General features: G+C 43.1%; 1 pseudogene; it reads right to left on the bottom strand.

Annotated features, from left to right (window-relative positions):
* Positions 1-733: 733 nt before the first annotated feature.
* Positions 734-21,589, bottom strand: LOC111174151 (S-phase kinase-associated protein 1 pseudogene; annotated as a pseudogene).
* Positions 21,590-22,378: the final 789 nt, after the last annotated feature.

Consider the following 22,378-nt stretch of genomic DNA (forward strand, 5'->3'; position numbering starts at 1 on the left):
AACCCACAATGGCTCTTGCTTTTGGTGGCCAGTGGGGAAGGTGTCACAGTTGAAAGTGAAGGCTCACAGTTCAATGGACACAGCTTGTCCACTAGTGTATGATGTCCTTGCTGGTCCAGGCCCTGCCCAGGCTGCCATGTTCCTATTTTTAGAGTTCCCATCACGTGATCAGTTACCCATTCCCCAAAGCACAAATGCCATGGGAGGGTAGTCAGCTCTTGGTAGAGTGTGGAGTGCAGCCCAGGCTTCTCCCGCCTTTTTGAAGCTCTCTTTGGAGGACTTATTTGGCATCTCATCTCAGTCCCCCCGATGGTTTTCTAAAACGTTTGATTTGGGGGAAGCAGATGTCCTTAATATTTTTACCCAGGAAGGTCCTGGAACTTGATGCTAATTTGACTTTTCTTATTCTAAAGGTCTTCACAGCAGAGCAAGGAGGAGGGGACAGCTTTGCTAACTTAAAGGACCAATTAAAAACAAAAGAGAGAGAGAAGATGAGGATTTAACTTTTTTTTTTTTGCAAGTTGTTTTATTTACAGTGCCAGCTTTTAAAGGTCACTAAGGTAAAGTTAACTGGACAATAAACTAGGCAGAAATAGCTTTACAAAGAGAGGGAAAGCCCCAAATGCCACTTTCTATAGAGAACCCACAGTTCAAGTTTATTCAGAGCAAAGACAAAAGAACTTTTGATCGTACTAGAAGACACTGAGCCATGAGTTTGCAATCTGTGCTGAAACTACACAGGCAACGAGGATGACATCCTGCTAATACAAATGATTGGCTGCTGCATTTGTGGACCGTTTTTCTAATGTTAACAATTATAAACAAAGCAGTGCAACTAGTATTTGCAACAGTCCTTACAGTGTTACAGCATCAGACACAAAATTTCACTTCTCCTCACACCACTGGTTCTCGTTGCATACCTGGGCTTCCTCTTCTTCAATAAAATCATTTTTGATATTGAATGTCTTTCTAATCTCCTCAGGAGTTTTCCCCTTGATCATATTGGCAACAGTCTTGCAGGTAACATCAAGCAAACCTTTGATGTCTAAGTAGTTTGCTGCCAGTATAAGCTCAAAAAGTGTTCCTTGGTCAACTTTCAGGAATTCTTGATCCCAAACAGGGATGTCATCTGTTCGCTTTTCTTTGTCCTCACCATCCTGAGGAGAGGGAGAATCATCCCTGTGGTGGGTGCACCACTGAACGACCTCTTTTAATATCGTTGCATTAACGTTTGGCACGGGGACTGGATCATCATCTCCTTCATCACCCACTCCCAAATATTTCAGCATGGTCTTAATAGTCACAGATTGTTTCGCAGCTCCAACATCAACTTCAAATATCTCTCCATCAGAACTCTGCAACTCAATTGAAGGCGTGGTGTTAGGACTCAAGGAGATGGCAGGCCAGAGGCTGATGAGAGCAGGGCGGCGTCTGCGAAAAGAAAAACAGAAAAGTGGAGAACAACGGCAACCCTGCAGAGCGGCACGACGCCTGCCTCGGATTTAACTTTTTAACTCTCTCCTTCCTCTCTCTTTCCACATACATACACACGCTCACGTACACACTTCCAGTCTCCCTAGCCTGGCAGTTCAGTTAAATTATACCTTTTGGTTATATCAATATCTTTGTTTTCTTACTGTGAAATTTAAATGTAATTCACAGTTTTTCTATTTATTATGTCGTGCATCTTATCATGTATTACTTCCTTTGTTGTACAACTCTGCTTGGAATAAAATTTATTTTTTAATTACTTAAAAAAAAAGGGACCAATAGTTTCATCCCCTCAAAGTGTGAAAGCCTAGGAGTTTGGCCGCATATGAAGAGGCTCCTTACGTTACCCTACATAGAAAATAACGACAGTGTGCTCCAAGGTACTGTCTGGCTCTGCCTTGGAGCAGCAGTGAAGAACTGACACAGAGATGTCATACACATTCATTTCTTTTTTTGGTTTGGCCTGTAAAGAGGTTTTCTTTTTGTAAAATTTCAAACAAGTTGTCAATATTTAAATTTCATAAAGAAATCTATTGTAGCCTCTCTGGGAAGAATCTGTGGATCTGAAAACAGATGGCTTATATTCCCACATCTGCCGTGATCTGGAGCTGACAGCAGCTTCCCCTACACGGCAAGCAGAGCTTTCCTCTTCCACAGCCCCCTGTGCCCACACCTTCCTTTCACCTGCTGGGCCATGTGGGCAGGGCTGATAGATGCTGACGGGGACTGTTCTGAACCCACTGGTGCCCAGGTAGTGCCAGTTGTTAAATATTCAATATTTTGAATATCACTCCCTCCTGGAGCCATTTGAGCTGCTAACCTTGCTCTGCAGAGAAGCAGCTGTCAGCTTCTTGCTAAAAAACTAAATTCAGACTCCTGGGTCATTCTGTTACAATGATTAATCTGTTAGATTGTCAGGGTTCTTCACCATTTCATTTATCCGGAGCGGGGCTTCTAGATGAGTCTAAGGAATTCACAAACTCTGGCCATGTCTATGCTGATGGAGTGGGCACCCTGGGAAGCCAATCTGCATGAGGACTGAGGCCCTTCCTGGGGGATAATTCGTCCTGATGAAACAAGGAGCCAGCTCTGGAGAGCCCAACCCTGTTAGAGGAAGCTCCGCTGTCAGATAACGGTGTGAAGTCTGTCATCTGCATTTCTCTCTGCATCCAGCCCTCACTGGATTCTCTCTGTACTCTCGGAGAGTAGAGCAACAAGTAAAAAAGGAACAATTTCTCTACAAACCCTTGGGTATCCCTTTAACGGAGTTGAACATAAAGGAGATAAAGAGACGTTCTCCCATCAGTTCCCCATGGGCACTTTCAACACTTGGAACACACCTGTACACCTGGCAGACACTCCAGTGCCCCGTGGGAGAAGACATGTGACCCCTGTGGATGGTTTGGGGTCCTAACTAATCAGCGTCACACCTTTCCAGATCCTGAAAGTGTAGCAGACAGAAGGAGCCAAATGGGTTCAAACTCAGAAATTGAGAATATGGCAGGGTGGTTATATTGTCTGCAATTTTCTTAAAATATTTCATTGTGGATGGCGGTGTGTGGTGTGTGTGTTTATTAACTTCAATATATACCCGAGGAACTGTTGATTAACATTTCGATTATTCGTAGTCCGGTTACCTATTGCTGCGTAACCCACCCTAAAATTTACTGGGTTAGAAAGCAGCATATTACTATCGCTATTTCTCATGGGTCTGTGGTTGGACTGACTCAGGTGGGCAATTCTCACTTGGAGCTTTTTGCGTCGTTGCTGCCTGATGACAGCTGGGGCTGGAGGCACCTGGAGCCTTATCTGGGCTGGATGTCAACATAGATTCTCTCCTCCTGGCTGGCACCTGGGCTGGGATGGCTGGAACAGCTGGGGCCTAGCTGAGCATCTCTTTCCCCTCAACCCCAGCCCCTCCCCTCTCACTCCTACAATGTGCTGCTGTCTTATTTTGCCCCTTTAGTCTGTTGGTAAATGTCTTTCCCTACTCCCTCCCCACACTTTTATTAACAGTTTCCATATTAAACTCCCCTTGCATTATCCTCTCTTTCCTGCTTGGACCCTGACTCAGACACTAGGTCAGCTGGTTTCTCAACTAGGGACCATTTTGTCCTTCAGGAATGTCTGGACAGATTTTTGGCTGCAATTAAGGGAGGATGCTACTGGCATCTAGTGAGTAGAGGCCAGGGATGCTGCTAAACATCCTACAGTGCACAGGACGGCCCACAACAGAGACTTATCCACCCCGAATGTCAGCAGTGCCCAGGCTGAGAAACCACACTCTAGGTGTTAACTCTCACGTCTGCTATACAAGTATAAACTCAACACAAATTTACAAATCACATAGGAATAAAACTATATAACCAACGACATTTAAATTAACAATGTTAATTGCAAGTGAAGGATGCTGTTGTTTTGCTGAAATTAAACTGCTGCTCACACAGTACGAGGTGGTCCTGACTGCTGGGTGCTTGTTGCGTGTGAATTTGGTGGATGTCCATCCGTAAACCAGCCAACTCCCTTCTCTCCAGACGCCTCTCTGCTCAAGCTCCCAGGACACCTCTCCTCCTAGGGCACACAGCAGGGTCTTGTTGGCTTTTACTTGGCATCAATATAATTTTCATCTAAAGTCTACCACTATCGTTTCTCTCATTAACTCGTTTCCATGGAAGTTATGCTAATTGGTACCAATATACACATGATTGCCAAGGAGAACCCTATGACAGTTCTCAATCCTTCAGATATTTTTTTAAGATTTCGTCGAAATGAAGGTAGGAGACTAAAATAGAAGTAGAGAGCTTATGGCACCCTGAGAAGCTATCCTTGGAGTCCTGGGAGAGAACCACTCTTCTGGTGTTCGATGGAAAATGGAAACAGACCCCGTTCCTTCTCGTGGTTGAGGATGGAAATACAGAAAGCCTCCACTGCGGGCAGAAGCCTTTGCTAATGCACAACCACAGCTTTCTTCTTGGCTTTTTTTGTAGTGCCTCAAATATAAAGAAAGGACTTTCTGATTAAAGCTTTATCCCCTAGCCACACAGCAGAAGTTCTTACACATTCCAGTCAACGTGTTTTGCTTTCTCAGCTCTGGCTTTCTTAATGAACTTCCCCCGTGACAGGAAGATGGCAACATGAAATTCTTCTCTTCATCAAAGATATTTGTTGGATTTCCTCCTTTTTCCCCTCGCTGGGGAAGTGCGTAAGCTTCTGAGGGCTGTTGAGTTTGCACTGTACAGACCAGCTCTGTAAAGAGCCTGTGTTCTATATTCCACCCAGGACATGCAGACCTCCTTCTTGCATTTAATGACACATCCGGCCTACCAGATCCATCTTGTTTTGCTCTTTCTTTTGTTCACGTGTTAGCACCTTTTGCAAATCTAAAACAATTATGAAGCCATTTAGAAACAATAATGCTTAAGTGCAAATACTTAAATGTTATTAAGCTGTTGGCATCTTGCTGAATTATTTCCTTATGGTTAATTACTTCATTTCTTTATAGCTAGCCATGATTGATTGCTGGTTAGGGCTGTTTCTACTCCATAAGAAAATATAGTTATGTACTTTAAAACTGTAAGGGATGCCCACCACTGCTTTCCAAACTCTCTGAAAGCATTTTTTTTTTTGGTCACGGGAGTTCTTAATTTTAATTTAGTTTTTATTTTTAAATAAATATTTAGCTACAGTGATTTTGATGAAAAGCTCTTTACTGGCTTAATGAATTTTATGGGTCTATATAACATCAGTGTCTTAATTACTACAAATGGATAATAAACCCTTTCTCATATACGGGAATGGGAAACACACAGAGTGCGTGCCATTAGGAACAATTGGATTTTCACTTGATAATTCGGTAAAAGAAAAAAAAAAAAAGAAAACCTAAATACTGCAAATAACAGCCCAAGGGGTAATCTCTGCAACTCCACCAGAAACCGTAGAGTATAACTAATTTTTACAGAGATTTTCTCCATGTTTTTTGGGCTGTGACAAAAGCAAAGTATAAATTCATGCAGGGAATGAAATAGTTGTTCATTTGATAGGTGCGAATTAATTTCTCCCTGTATGTCAGAGACGTTTAATTCCTCATCATAAAAGGTCCTTGAATTTAGGAGGACACCCGGAGAGGAGTCTATGACCCCAGGCAAGTAGTTGCAGTGTACCGGGAAGAGTATCGTGCGTGGGTTCTTATTGTGTGTGTGGCTTTAAGAAATTCACTTGGTTGGAGAAACTGTCGCTGATGAGGCAGAGTGGCCTCTGCCTGGTTAGCAAAAGGCCAATCAGAAAATAATCTCAGAGAGGTAGTAGGGTCAGTACTTCAAGTAAGTGAATGAAGAGTTATTTAGTAGATCTTGAATGAGCTGTTGAATTATTGCACTCTTAATATTTACAAATCAGAGGTTTTCAAGCTAGAGTGTGTCTAAGAACTGCTTGGAAAACGAGGTAAAGTGAAGATTTGGGAGCTCTTCTCCAAGAATTGATTCAGCAGGTTTGGGTGGAGTCTAGGAATCCTTTATTGATAAGAATCACAGGAATGGACCATATTTTGAGCACATTGGTTTCTTTTGGTGGGTTAAACGTTCCCCTTGAAGTTATTCCGTTTATTTTTTTTCCCCCCATTACGTAAAAGCATTGAATTTTACTCAGTCCCTCATCAGGTGGGCCCAAATTTCAAGTTAAAAATCTTAAAGCCTGTTTATACACAGAAGGTATTTTCCCCACCTTCTTGGCCATCCAATGCGTTATGGTCTTTGGATTGTAGCAGCCCAGAGATCGTTCTAGAAAATGGCAGATGTTTGAAAAAGCTTATAATTGAGTACATAACTGTATCTCTACCTTTTTTTCATAGCTCTGGTTTGAATTAAGATAGGGAATCTGCAGCCCAGGTCTGAAGAAAGATTGTGCCCCCAGCTCCAAAAGCTTAATTTATAAGCTTCTTATAACAAGATTTTGGTTGGACCTATGTCTACGATATTATTTGATTAAAGATTTATCACTTTAATTGGGGTTTAGCTTTTATTTCTGATAATATAAAGCATTTCCTTTGTCCTATATTTTGCTCCTTTCCATCCCCACCTCCATTTTTAAACCCTCAGTGCTCCATAATGTGTCATTTATTTTCAAATGAACTAGTCACAAAACCAAAACATTTTCTTCATCTACTTCAATTTAGGATCTTAAGAAACTGACCCATTTTCCTCTTTGGAAAAAAAAAGAAAACATTTTCCTTTTTGAAAAAAAAAAAACAAAGGGTCCACCATATCTAAACTAAGAGGACCACTGGAGTCCTAGGTGATTCTTATATATCACTTATTAGTACAAAAATTGAGATTTAAGTTTTGATTCAAAAAGTAACATAGTTTCAATTTTTCAAGGATTTAAAAAGTACAAAGGAGAAAATAAAAATCGCCCATTGTACTACCCTGATGTAACTCAGTTAATATTTTGGCAGAGTTGACTTTCCGTCTTCTAAGCCTAGATTTTGTTAAAAGGAGTTTAAATTTTACAGTACTCGCTCTTAGAAATTTATTAAAAACCTCTGACCTATGTGGCCACGTTTTGTCTTGTCTTTTGGAGCATCTCCTAAGAGGAGAGAGACTACACTGTGGGGTTATTTTTTTTTTTAATTTTATTTTACTGAAGTATAGTTGACTTACAATGTTGTGTTAATTTCTGCTGTACAGCAAAGTGATTCAGTTATATATATATATATTCTTTTTCATATTCTTTTCCATTATGGTTTATCCCAGGATTTAAAAAAATATATTTATTTACTTATTTATTTATTTGGCTGTGCCAGGTCTTAGTCGCGGCACGTGGGATCTTCATTGCCGCATGCGGGATCCTTAGTTGCGGCATGTGGGCCCTTAGTTGCGGCATGCGGGATCTAGTTCCCTGACCAGGGATTCAACCTGGGCCCCCTGCATTGGGAGTGTGGAGTCTTAACTGCTGGAACACCAGGGAAGTCCGTATCCCAGGATATTGAATATAGTTCCCTGTGCTATACAGTAGGACCTTGTTGTTTATCCATTCTATATATAATAGTTTACATCTGCTAATCCCAAGCTCCCACTCCATCCCTCCCCCACCCCTTCCCCCTTGGCAACCACAGTTCTGTCACTGTGGGATTGCTGGAGATACTTCACAGGCTTTGCACCAATTCTGTTATGGGCTCTTTTCTACTGGTTTTCTCTCCTAATCCTCTTGGAGGTTATGGGATCCAGTTTGGGGGACCAGTGAAAGAAATTTCTCTCTGCCTCTTCTTCCTTCCTCCTCCCCCCTCATTTCTTTCCTCAGCTGGCTCTTGTCTGGGTGAAAACACAAACCTTCCTGTGGGGATCTTATTAATCAATACCCGCATGACGCATTAGAGAGGTAGATTTTTCTCTCTGCTGTGACTGCTGTAATTTGATATTTGCCATGCCAATAGCCACCACGTGCTGTCTTGTAGTTAAATGACATTTATTTGACATCCTTTGTCACATGAGTCATCTTTAGCCTATGCTGCCCATTTATCTTCTTCCGGTCTTTTGGTGACGATCTTTGTTCAGATAATAACAGTAGCATGTATCCATCGGTTATTGACCATTTACAGTGTGCCGGGCGCTGGCATGAGTGCTTAAAACATATTTACTCAGAATCCTTGCAGCCTTCTCTGAGGCCAATGATGGCATCATGTTTTGACAGGCGAGGCAGTTAGGTTCAGAGGGTTAAGAAATTTTCTTTGACGTGGCAGGTTCCAATCCTGGTTTCTTGCATTGCTAGCTCGTGGTGACAATAAATGGGGGCTGGTTTCTAGGCAGTATTATTGTTTGTTTTAAAATTCTCTACAGTCAGTGCTCTTCCTTATTTCCTGTACTTGGGGAGGATCACACCTCCCACCCCCCCACCCCCTGGCCCTTGGTACATTCCTGCTTAAAAGATTGCTTTGGCTTCAGGTGAGTTTTGAGCTATTTCTAATCCATTTCTTGATTTCGTTTTCCCACCATTTTTCTCAGATGAAGGCTCCTGGACGACAGTCTGGGCCAGGGTTAGCATTGTTTGATGGAGGACGTCATTGGTCTGAGCACATGAGCCCACTACCCCACTGCCAGGAAAAGAGGAGCGTGGTGATGCTCCCTGGAGGGCTGAGTTTGCCTCCGTCATTGACATTCTCATCCCAGCCCCCAGGGACACCACTGGCCAGGTGTCTCACCACAGTTGAAATGCCCCATGACCCTGGTACAGAGAGAAAGTCAATGGTCTGCATTAAGATCGAATCTTTTCTAATTTGGGTTCTTTAGGAGGGCGCTCAGATATACCAGTGCCCCCGTTTCCGCCAGATGCAGAAAGAGTACCAACCTAGCTCTCCAGGCTATGCCAGCAAGTTGTGTTCACCAGCTGCGTTTACCCCCCTCCTCTGGTTGCATTTTCTTCTAAAATGGCTACTTAACAGCACAATGTAATCTTGATCAGCAAATCCCATTAGGAGATGGTCCCTTTGCAGGACAATCTCATCAGAAATTCCCCTGGAGAAAAAATTATATTAAATTTGGTTGAGGGAATCCTAATTCCATCCAGTACAGCGTCTCTAAAATATACCCTTCTTGTGATGAGACCAGAAAGGCCTGTGGATTCATCCTTATCTTGCTGGTACTTGCTTCGTAGAGATTTTATTTTTACTGTAGAAATGATAAATACAGCAAGTGTATTCCATTTGACTTTCCATGTGAGATAAAATACTTATTGAAATGAGGAGTGTTGGAAGCCTCTGAGACTAGTAAGTCCATAGAACATCTGGAGGAGAGACCAAGAAAATGCTTTTGAGGGTTTTTGTTGCAGGGAGACATGTGGGACTTGGGCTGTAGGAGGTGGGCGGCTGAAAGTGCTTTGTCTCATTTGAAAAGATGGAACAGGATTAGGCCAGGAGGTCCCCAAGGAGTTGGGAATCACGTGAACCAAGCCTGTTGTAGGCATAACACACTTTATGTGTGAGAGTTGCTTTGCCAGTCCTGGGACTATTTGCCTGGAATCCAATCTGGGGGAGGAGGGGTGGCCCCTGCAGGCTCCTATAACTAGCCTGGCTTGGTTGGGCCAATGGGATGCGTGGGTGGGAGGTTGGAAGCAGAGGTAGGGGTAAGCCAGGGTCTGTTTCCTCCCATCCCCACCCTTCTGTCTTGGGCAGTGTCTCTGGCAGCAGCTGTGATTCCTCTGTGGCCTCAGCCCTGTTGCTTCAGGGCTGTAAGGACTTTCTGCTGTTGCTTTTTCCTGGGGCCGCCTCCCTGTCCCCTACTGGCTTCTCAGTTCTTTCCTCCTTTGGGTAATCAATTCCCTGCTTTAAATTCCCTCTGCTTCAAATGCAGAGAAGTTTCCACTTTTCTGGCAGGATCCTGAAGGATACAACCTGAATTCTTTTGTTTTTAGAAGTGGCCCCATGAGAGCCATACACGAACCATACATGAGGCAGATACATGTTTGGTTTATTCTTCACTTACAGTCGTTCTTGTCCTTCTTGTTCTTCCTCCTTGTATTCCATCAAGGACCTGTTCTAGACTTGTATCTCTGCTGATCGGAGCACCATTGGAAGAGAATTGTTGCTTTCATATTGATAAGGTTAATTGACTGGATGGATTTTGGGGGTTCAGTAAATAGACTGAATGCTGCAGCCCCAGAGTTGGGAATAGATAGGAAGCCCAGCACCGCCCTGGTCATAGAAACGCTCCTGCTACTACTTCCATGGCTGACCTCTAACCTGACTTTCCATTCTCATGTTCTCCGAGACTCAAGAGTCCTGATGGATAGAATGCTGTTGGCTGAGCTTAAGTCATGAGGCCCCCTCCATCTGTACCAGAGGACATGGGAGTGGGGAGGAAGGAGCCCCATGCTTTGATTTCCACAATGAGTGTGAGTCTCTGTAGTTACCATCCCACAAGGACCACACACAAAGGAGAATAGACGATACCCCAGGGGGAACTGGGCCACCGTTGGGAAGGGGGTATGGAAGCTGGGCAGCCATAGTGGGACAGATATTCGCCACCTGCTTGAGGAAGGGTAGTTCTTTTTGGTTACTCTTCCTATTTCAGCTTCTCTGGGGAGGGTCTCATAGTCACTACTGGTTTTTTTTTTGTTTTTTGGCATTCAGCTAAGAGCATCATTTCATTTGTCAGTTTACAGATGAGAAGACAGTGGCCCAAGATGCTGAAATAAATGCCAAAGCTCACACAACTGGAAAAGTAGCACAGCTAGGTTTTAGTTCAGGTGTGTCTGGCCCCAAGGCTTTGGATGGCAACCAGGAAGCCTCCTTCTAGAGAAGCTAGTTATGCATGGTCTGTGGTTGCATCCACCTAGAAGGAGCTCTGTAGGATTATCTCCCTTCAGGGACTCATGGTGTATACCATACTAGAGACTCTGAAAAGTCCTAAAATGATAGACCCTTTAGAGCTTTGTTGAACTTATAATTTACTAGCCTAGTTTGACATCCGTGTTAGGTAGGATTCTCCAGAGAAACAGAACCAACAGGATACATATTCTAAGCTGGAGAGGCAGGGAAGTTGGTGATGTAATTCCAGGCTGAGTCTGAGGCCTGAGAACCAGGGGAGCCACTGATGTAAGTCCCAGTCCCAGGGTGGGAGGAGATGAGCTGAGATGTCCCAGCTCCAGCAGGCAGGAAGGACAAGGGGCCATTTCCTCCTTCCTCACCTTTTGTTCTATTCAGACCCTCAATGGATTGAGCCTAATCCAAATTGGACTTTGAGTTCCCCAAGTCAAATGCTAATCTCATCCAGAAAGACACTTGCAGACACACCAAGAGATAATGTCTAATCTGGGCAAGCGATGGCTAGTGAAGGCGACACATGAAATTCACCATCACAGTATGTCGTCTGATAGACACCATATTGGAAAATTTCACCGCACCGCCGCTCACCCTTCTAGGTGAATAGGTGAGGATGCTCCTGGCTGAAGATGGATAGCGCAGGGGCTATGACTGCTGCAAGGAATGGGGGGAGATATTCTGGTAACTCAGTGTGCTGTGCCACACTGGTGCGGACGATGCCACGCAGTTTTGGTGCCAGGCCAGAAATTCTGGACTTTTTCTTCTCATTCTCAAATAGGCATGCCACCTTGCTACGTCACCTCATAAAATGATTGAAACGGATTTAAGTAGATTTTTGGGACTGTTACGACATCACTTAAGGTAACCAGAAGTCTCCTAGGTGTTTCAAAATTACATTTGGGGCCAACATTGGCTTCAGTGTTTTGTTACTAGATTATTGTAGTCTGGGATTAGAGGCACACTCCTGATGCCATCTTGTCTTTCCCCAACCAAGATGAATAGAAAAGAGGATTCTATAATTTCATTCATGCATTTTTAATTAAAAAAGCAATCCTGCCTCAAATCTTTTACATCTGACTTTGTTTTAGAAATCAACACAGTAATTTTTCCAGATGGAGTTTTCTAGCATGCATGTGTATGGGTGTGGGTGTTACTGGTGGCAGCAGTGGTGGTCATTTCCTGGTATCTTCATTAGAGAATTAAAGAATAAGGTCTCTGAAGAATGACAGTGAATGTGTTTGAACTGTCAGCCATCTTCCCATGACACATTGCAGCTTGCATCTTTTGGCTGTAAAGCTGTAATACTATAAATCTGGAAAGAGGCAAATTACAAATTAGGCATCTTGTGCTATTAGCTGCAGATTTCATGATAAATTCTGCACATAAAAATTTCCCTGCAATGGTTCTATCTATGAGAATTTGTACTCCACATATATCTTTCAAAATGAAGATCGATGAATAATGCTTTGGCTAAGCAATAAATACATAATGAAGCATCACCTTTGATCTTTCTTGCTTTCTATGAGGTCAAAGTTGGGATAGGTTATAAATCATGATTTATGCCTTTAAATCTCTGTTTTGTTTTTTTTTAAGTAGCCTCTTCCCTGCATTGGTTTGATTTTGAGGTGTTTAATTATTCATCAATCTGCAGTACTTTCACTTCTTCGATATTAGTTTGTTTAGTTTTGGATACCATTTGGTTTTTGAGGTTTGCCTTTGTTTTTCCATCTCAGTGTATCGTTTTGTTTTTAATCTATTGCATTTTCATAACATCACTGTGAAGACAGCTGCAGTAATAAAAAGCTAAAACACATCTGTATATACATGGGATCAACTGCAATGGAAATAATAGATTTTAAAATAGAATTCTGAGGCATTTTCTTCACTGGGTACATCTTTTTCTATTTTTCTTCAAAACTCAAACATCTAAATGCTCACAGGAGCCGTGGGGACTCAAACACATGGGATGTTTCTCACGCAGTTATAATGACTTTTAAAATACTGCTCGATGGTATAGGCATTTGATGAGAAGGAGTTTTTTAAAATAGTGTTTCTTTATAAGATAATTGATTAATAGTAAGAGAAAACTCGAGTTGGTTTTGCAAACCCGGGGATGAGGTGCAGGGGGGAGGCACACATACTTTTCAACCTAGAGAGACAGCACGCAAATTCCTTTTTATCTTAGTGGTTGGTTTTAAATTTTAGGGTTGATGGATAGACAAGACCGTAATGTATCTAGCCCCTAAATTTTCTGCTATCTGATGTTAAAATACATCCATCAACCTGTTAGCATAGCTTGATGCTATAATTGGATACTGGCAAAAACTTATTTCATACATTACTTCTGTTAATTTGTTTTTAGGCCCCAGTTAAATTTCCCTGCCACTCAGTACCTCATGGGGAAGAGAGAGTTGGCAACATACTTAAGAAAAACCCCGGAGTTCCTCACGTACAGGGTAAAATACCTCTTTTCTCCCCCATGTTGTCTTTGTACCTTGAGAGTTAGTTCTGCCAAGGATGAGGTTGTTGAAACAGCACAGAATATTTTAGTGAAAGCAGCATCCCTCATTAAGCATCCTTAGCAAGGATTGAATATGGCCTTGTGGCCACTCTCGTGAATATAGTCCCCGCACTAAAAAACATTTATCGCCACCATTAAAAAAAGAACTTTTAAAATGAGTTTGAAAGAAAGCCATTACCTCCTTAACTACCAAATAAACTCAGTGGTCTATGTATATTATGATGAAATATCTCTGGTGCTTCCATCTTATTCTCTTTGTTCCATAAGCTGTAATTCATACCACGCTTTTGCTGACATTTGGGTAACTCTCCTCTCCAGGTCCCTCCCCACGCCCGGCAGCAACCTTGGCTCACTTATGGTTTTTTCTTTGTTTGCTTTATGCTCTTGTTTTCATCTTGGAATCAACTTGTTTGTTCATTATTTTCTTTTTAGCTGCATGTGTGCATGTATGTGTGGATATAGCCTAAGGTACAGAAACTTGAAATAAAATTTGTTGCTATGGAGAGTGGTAGGAACAGGCTATCACAGCAATCATTACTTTTAGATTTCTGTGTTTCTTGCAAATACTGTAATTCACTGATAAGTATAGACTAGATTGTAACATATTTGGGAAAACTTAAATGAATTGACCTAGATCATCAGGAATAGAGAAGTATCCAGTTACTCCACCATCACACTGACCAAGGTCTAAAAATCTAGTTTCTCGAAAGCTCCATGAATCCTAAGAAGACATAGTCAACAGTTTTCCATTCCGAGGGGGCAGAGCACAAAAGCTTTTCCTTCTCATTTTCTCTTGGCTGCTTTGCAGTAGGTTCTGAATATGGCTGTGCTCTGTCTTTAAAGGCAACAATAGGAGTGGAGTTTGGCAGAGTCTTTTGTAGGAGTAGTAGAATCCCTGGGAGGTCTGAATTTTTCTGCCGGTCAGCCGTTTTATTAGCCCTGTTCCTAACATATACCCAGCAACATCCAAAATGCTTTGGGCAAGAATTAGCTAAGTCTCTCTCTCCAACTGGCCATGCTTTAATTGCAAATCATTGATACCATTTTATGACTGGAGGGTTCCTGAACTTAATCCCAAGTCTTCTAATGCAAAGGGGCTTACAAGAGAACAACTAACCAACAAGCAAGTAAACAAACAGACACAGTATCTAAGTGGGTGAACGTTCATGTTCATTTTCAGCTCATAATCTCTCTAGTGTGGCTGAGGCCCCAGACTGTGTCCATGGAAGTTCCCACCTGTGACTTCCAGGGCTGGCAAACAGGACGAAGAACAAAAGACTTTGTGGTTGCGGAGTGGCAGGCGGGGTAGGGAACGAGTCAGGAGACCTGGTCTTAATTCCTCCCATCTCTCCTTCCTAGATGTGACCTGACACCCTGCTAAGGTTCACTTTCTCATCTCAGGAGTCAGGATAAGGCCAGGGGTATGAAAGCAAGCAAAGTAACAGATGTAGAGACACTTATTAATAACATAAATTTCTTAATGATTGTTATTTGGATTGATTTGTGGCAGGACCAGTGTCATGGGAGGTGAGCAATTCAGTCACACCGGGATCATGCTCAGAAGGGCCCTGAGCTTGGTTGAATGCTCTCCTGTTGCCATCTTGAAATTCTTCATACTTTTTGAATACAAGGCTCCACAGCCCCACACTTTTATCTTGCACTGGGTCCCCCAGTTCTGTAGCCACTCCTGACCGTGAGTCCACATTTGGTTTGCACAGATGGATTTGTCCACCTAACAGGTGTTACCGGACCCTGCTCTGGGCAGATGTGATTCTTAGTCCCGCGTCCGTTTCCATCCTCACAGAAAGGCGGCGGCAGATTGACCGGAAAGCTGGTGCCACTGAAGCCCCTGGGTCCCTCCCTTGCGTGGCCCCCTCCAAGGCTTTGGGAGGGGCCTTTAGAGATTTTGAAAGTATATTTACGCAAAGTTGTATGACCTTCCGCTCCATCTCTGCATCCACCTCTGCTGTCAGGGAGCACTGTTTGGAGATTTATGGGAGTGTTTCTGGTTGTCACAGTAATCAGAGGGGGGGCCATGCTGGCCCTTGGTGGGCAGGGTTAAGGATTGCTAGGCTGCCTGACATGCACATGCAGTCGCACATGTTAGAGAATTTCCTTCCTTCCCATGTGATGTTCGAATGACTTAACCAGACATTCTTGTAAGTGAACCCTGGTTTCTGTTTACACAAGGCAGGATCTTAGTGCCATTTTCCACGTTAGTACAATACATTTTTGCCTGGTTTTAATATACACTGAATCTTCCAGGAATGCAACTGCAGTAAAGTAAAAATAGAGGACATATTATATAGTGTGCTTCATGTGGAACTTTACTGAGAATTATCCTCTATTTTTGAGGTTCTTAACCCCTGATATGGCACTCTTGTCTGAGTCCACACTGGCTGAGGCGTTCAGGGTGCTCTGATGCACATATATACACAGGTATACTTACATAGGCTTTATTTAGACATGTCCAGTCCAGACCTAGTGATGATAAGGAGATCCAAGCATCTGACATCTTGTTTTTTTTAATAAATAAATAAATAAATAAATAAATAAATTTATTTATTTATTTATTTTTGGCTGTGTTGGGTCTTCATTGCCGAGCGCAGGCTTTTCTGTAGTTGTGGTGAGCGGGCGCTACTCTTTGTTGCGGTGCATGGACTTCTCATTGTGGTGGCTTCTCTTATCGCAGAGCACGGGCTCTAGGCGTGCGGGCTTCAGTAGTTGTGGCATGCGGGCTCAGTAGTTGTGGCGTGCAGGCTCACTAGTTGTGGTGCATGGGCTTAGTTGCTCCGGGGCATGTGGGATCTTCCCGGAGCAGGGTTGGAAGCCGTGTCCCCTGCATTGGCAGGCGGATTCTTAACCACTGCGCCACCAGGGAAGCCCCTGACATCTTGTTATAGGTCTAGTTACTGTTGTTGTTCCAGCAAACTAGAGCTTCTGGGCCAAATCCATCCCATGGCCTGTTTCTGTACAGTCCATGAGCTAAGATTGATTTTTACATCTCTAAAGGGTTGTGTATATAAAAAAAAAAAAAAAAAAAGAAGTATGCAACAGAGACTCTCCGTGGCCTGCAAAGCCTGCAGTGTTTACTAAATGATCTTTTACCGGAAAGATTTGCTGACCCCTGGTCCACCATAATAATGTTCAAGCACCTATATACCACAATACATAGTTCAATTAAATTATTTTCTTTTTTATTTCTCCTTTATGTTAGAGTCAGGACAAGGTATTGATTGAAGCAACTTGTCAGCTGGTAGGATATTTACTACTTTCTTTCCGAGCAGTAGATGATGACGTTATCCACGACCTCTCCATCTCTTGCCTCAAGGTGACCTTCATTCTCAAGCTGGTCCTTCCCACCTGGGAGCAATGCTAGCTTTGGATGAGGAGGAAATGCGTACCTCCTCATTCCTCCTGCCTCCAGAGAAGCAGGAACTTCTATTACCCTCTCTCTCCACAAGGGAGAAGGAGTGACGTCTGATGCTATTTGCAAGAAGGAACTGGGCATGTGCAACTCAGTGGCCTTTTCTTTTTTGGGATGATCTGTCTTCAAGATGATCGTATTATTGGCTGTTCATGTGACAAGCTTACTAGGGTGGGGCCTGTCCTCCTCCAGTAATAAAGCTGGTATTGTTTATCTGTATCATTGACTCCTATGTCAGTCTCTCTTAATTAGATTTGTATACAGGAGTGGAGAAAGAGTGCTGTTTAACCACCAACTTCCAAACCCCATGTATGACCACAATTCATGGTTTCATTTCACCAGTTTAGCAACCTGGAAAGAAAAGGTTCCTTTCTCTGTATCGTGTTAGCAGAAGCGTCCATCTGACCCTCCTTGGATAGGCCTGAGTCCCATGCGTATCCTTGAACCAGTCTTGCAGATCAGCCACGTCTGTGGGTCAGCCCCACTGGGGTCACAGGCACAGTGAGCAGAGAAAGGGTGGGGGTCTTAAGACAGTGCTTTCCAAACTGTAATGTACAAACAAGTTACCTGGGTATCTTTTTAAAATGCAGGCTCTGATTCAGTAGGCTCCTCGGGTGGGGCCTGAGATTCTGCATTTCTGACAATCTCCCAGGCGATGCTGACGGTACTGGTCTGCGGACCATCCTTTGCGTAACAAGGTTTTAAGGAACATTTTAGTGTGGTTACCATAGAGGTAATGATGGTGGGCAGGGGAAATAACCCACAGATGCTCATCACACTTCCTATTGCCCACCTCTTCTGCTCAGTGAACATGAGTCCCAAACTTCCCATGAAACTTCCCTCAACAACTGCAATCCACAGTGATCTGCTCCTCAGTGATCTCTTCAATGGTTACTGTACGAAATTAATCCAACTTTAAAAAAACATTTTTATTTTTTTATTTTATACAGCAGGTTCTTATTAGTTATCTATTTTATACATATTAGTGTATACATGTCAATCCCAATCTCCCAATTCATCACACCCCATCCCCGCTGCCGCTCTCCCTCCTTGGTTTCCATAGGTTTGTTCTCTACATCTGTGTCTCTATTTCTGCCTTACAAACAGGTTCATCTGTACCATGTTTCTAGATTTCACATACATGTGTTAGTATACGATATTGGTTTTTCTCTTTCTGACTTACTTCACTCTGTAGGACAGTCTCTAAGTCCATCCACGTCTCTACAAATGACCCAATTTCGTTCCTTTTTATGGTTGAGTAATACTCCATTGTATATACGTACCACCACTTCTTTATCCATTCGTCTGTCTATGGGCATTTAGGTTGCTTCCATGACCTGGCTGTTGTAAATAGTGCTACAATGAACACTGGGGTGCATGTGTCTTTTTTTTTTTTGGTATTTATTTATTTACATCTTTATTGGAGTATAATTTCTTTACAGTGTTGTGTTAATTTCTGCTGTATAACAAAGTGAATCAGCTATACATATACATATATCCCCATATCTCCTCCCTCTTGTGTCTCCCTCCCACCTTCCCTATCCCACCCCTCTAGGTGGTCACAAAGCACCGAGATGATCTCCCTGTGCTATGTACCTGCTTCCTACTAGCTATCTGTTTTACGTTTGGTAGTGTATATATGTCAATGCTACTCTCTCACTTTGTCCCAGCTTACCCTTCCCCCTCCCCGTGTCCTCAAGTCCATTCTCTACATCTGCCTCTTTTTCCTGTCCTGCCCCTAGGTTCATCAGAACCTTTTTTTTTTTTTTTCTGGTTCCATATATATGCATTACCATACGGTATTTGTTTTTCTCTTTCTGACTTACTTCACCCTGTATGACAGAGTTTAGGTCCATCCACCTCACTACAAATAACTCAATTTCATTTCTTATTATGGTTGAGTAATATTCCATTGTATATATGTGCCACATCTTCTTTATCCATTCATCTGTCGGTGGACACTTAGGTTGCTTCCATCTCCTGGCTATTGTAAATAGAGCTGCAGTGAACATCGTGGTATATGTCTCTTTTTGAATTATGATTTTCTCGGGGTATATGCCCAGTAGTGGGATTGCTGGGTCATATTATAATTCTATTTGTAGTTTTTTAAAGAACCTCCATGCTGTTCTCCATAGTGGCTGTACCAATGTACACTCCCACCAACAGTGCAAGAGGGTTCCCTTTTCTCCATACCCTCTCCAGCATTTATTGTTTCTAGATTTTTTGATGATGGCCATTCTGACCAGTGTGAGGTGGTATCTCATTGTAGTTTTGATTTGCATTTCTCTGCTAATTAGTGATGTTGAGCAGCTTTTCATGTGCCTCTTGGCCGTCTGCATGTCTTCTTTGGAGAAATGTCTGTTTAGGACTTCTGCCCATTTTTTGATTGGGTTGTTTGTTTTTTTAATATTGAGCTGCATGAGCTGTTTATATATTTTGGAGATTAATCCTTTGTCTGTTGATTCATTTGCAAATATTTTCTCCCATTCTGAGGGTTGTCTTTTCATCTTTTTTATAGTTTCCTTTGCTGTGCAAAAGATTTTAAGTTTCATTAGGTCCCATTTGTTTATTTTTGTTTTTATTAATCCAACTGTTTATGATGGTAAGACATACGGATGTGAAAAAAAATCCTTGAGGAGAAATACATCCTTAAAAAACTAAAAGAAAGGAAGAAACATTGTTTCCCACATTGGAGGACTATTCTGTAGAGCTTTTACTCTAAGTCCATCCATTCTACAGGTAGATTGGGACTGAGAGGCTTCTGTGGCCTGGCCCACAGAATAGATAACTTGCTCTGCTGGAGAAAATTGGTTCTACATTGCAAACCAATAATTTATAAAAAAAACAGTCTTCTGGAACAAAAAAATACTTGGTTGAGCAAGTTTCTTCCGTTGCTTGGGAATAAGCAAGAAATCTATATATCATTTGAGAGAAGTATATGCCAGTGTGGTAACAGTGGTTTATCGGAAGTTGTCGGGCTTGTTCCTCAGTTAGCTAATGCTCTATAACAAAACATTCCCAAAATTTAGTGGCTTAAAACAACAGCCATTCATTTGACTCGGGAGTCTGCCATCTGGGCAGGGTCTGGCAAGGGTAGCTCATCTCTGCTCTACTTGGCATCAGTTTGTGGGGGGCAGGCGCGGGAACAGGAGGGTGGAATCACCTGGCGGGTCACTGGTGTGTCTGGTGGAGACTCAAACAGCTGGGGCTGGACAGCCGGAGCTTAGCGTTTATCTTCTATTTAGTTTCTCCTTGTGATCTCTTCAGCATGGAGACTTCTTTCATGTCCATCCAGGGCTCCCAAAGCCCATATTGAGAGGGAGGGGGAGGGGGAGGGGGAGGGGGAGGGGAGGGGAGGGGGAGAGAAAGGGGGAAGAGTGGAGAACGCAGCTACAGCCACATCACCTTTTATGACCAATCCTTGGAAATTATACAGCATCACTTGCCCTGAATTTTAAGTGATCAGTGCAGTTTCAAAGACCCACGTAGCTTCAAGGGGAGGAAACATGGATTCTCAATGTGAAGTATCCATATCACAGTGTAAGAAGAACTTGAGGGGTGGTGTGTGTGTGTATGTGTGTGTTTATAGCCATCTTTAGAAAATAAAAACTGCCACAGAGGCTATGAGTGACATTATAGCTTTTAAAAAATACGTACCTTTTTGATTTTTTTCAAGGAGAACATATTGTGTTAATAACCAGAAAAAATTACAGTAAAGCAACTTTGATAAAAAGGACTTTGTATAGGATCTTAGAACCAAAGACTTGGCTAATATATAGTGTTTTTCTTGGCCCTAATCTCCTAGCCCCTCTGATCGCTGATTATGACTGAATCAAGCCTGCTCAGCACAGAACAAGCCATTGGTAACCTGGCTGGCCAAATCACAAACAAATTGATTTCTTCTCAGTACTTCTTGATATTTCAGACCAGCAGCAAGTGAAAAGCTGAGGATTTTCTAAGTCAAATTAGAGAACCCCCGCCCCAAAACGCTTGTCAGTCCTTTCTGTTCAGTGGAACTGTGCAATTGCTGAGGCTGGGGTTGGGCTCTGACAGCAATATCATGGCTGCAGGACACGGTGGCAGGTGGAGTACGGTGTCTAATAAGCTCAAACTCTCCATCATGGCCTGGCCACATAAGGAGAGCGACAGAAACACTCAGAGAATGAAAACATCCATCAAAGGCTGACAACCTCTGACACAGATTTCCTTTCTGTTACTAAAGGAGCTAGTTAAATGTGATGGAGCTGCTCATAAAAATTCCTTGTTGGTCCTAATGAAACAGCTTTGTATGCCCCATCTCCTTCCTTGTTAGGTGAGCAGAAAAGAAGTGCTAGAATGTTCGGTGGCTAACACTGTAGTCTAAGGCAAGGAGACAGTGACACCCAGCTCAGTTGTCTTTTGGAATTGGTGATGACTCGGCGGTGAATTGTTTGAATGGTGGTCTTTGCCACTGAGGGGCTCGTTTTGTTATTGTAGCCAAAGAGCAGATGCTTTAGAGCCAGCGAGGGGTGAGGGAGACAGGATCTGCTCTTCCCTCCATGAGTCTAATGTGTTGCTTTCTTCTATCATCAAAGACGGTACCTTGAGGCGAGTGAGCTGCTGCTTCTAGGGCTCAGCAGAGGAGAGGGATCTGTTCCATGCTGAAGGAAAAACTGGTTTCAGAGGAATTAGTGAATAAGGTACTTTAGTTGCAACATTGGTCATTCTTAGGTTGTGTCCCCTTCTTAACTCACCTGCACTGACCACAAAACATCTGGGGTGACGGGGCATTGTCTTGGTCCACATTGATTACTTCCTGTTTCCCAGTGTCCACTGCCAGGAACTTTGATTCCGGTGGCATCCTTGCTTTCCTGACATTGAAGGGGGTGGCCTCTTTGGCCAAGTAGGAGACCTGTGGCCTGTGGGCCCTTGTCCTCCTGTGCTCTACACAGCCATCCCTCCTGAGATCTGACCACCTCCCAGGGCGCAGTCAGGGAGCAGGGACTTCTCCTGGCAATGTAGATTGTGACTGTTCTCAGGACGCAGAGACCCCTGTCTTCTTCCCAGTCTGGGGGGATTCCTCTTCCTCGTCGTTCTCCTTCCTTTCCAAGCCTCTTGTTTCTTGGCTCATCTAGCATTATGGCTTTCTTGGAGTTGGGCTTTCATAAAACACCGGGAAGGTGGCAACGTCAGTCTGCTTCTGTTCTCTTTCCTATTAAACAAAAAAAAAATCCCTGAAACAGTTTAGAAGGGACTGTCTACCTTCCAGGAGGGGAAAACAGAGAGAAAAACATATAACGCAGCTTCTCAGAAGCATAGCCTTCTCTATCACCAATTCTTGCATGGCGTGCTCTTCTGCAGATGGGGAAATCAAAGCCTGGGGAGATGAAGGGATTTGGACACAGTGATGTTATTAGAGGCTGCTCTAGGCCGAGGTTCTGCCAGTCAAAGCCCAGTATGTCTGAGTATGTCTCCATCATTTGGAACCAACTCTGCTCGTCAAATGGGTAATGCACTTCTGAGTGTTTACTCTTGGCACGGCTACGACTTCTGTCCTCTGGACAGATAGGTAGACCGTCAGAACACCTTGGAATTCCAGCTTTCCAGCTGCCATAGTTGTGTGATTTTGGACAAGTCACCAGCCCTCTCT

The sequence above is a fragment of the Delphinapterus leucas genome, chromosome 10, assembly GCF_059928025.1.
Source record: "Delphinapterus leucas isolate spDelLeu-1000000601 "Yukka" chromosome 10, BTC_Dleu_Yukka2, whole genome shotgun sequence".
NCBI lineage: Eukaryota > Metazoa > Chordata > Mammalia > Artiodactyla > Monodontidae > Delphinapterus > Delphinapterus leucas.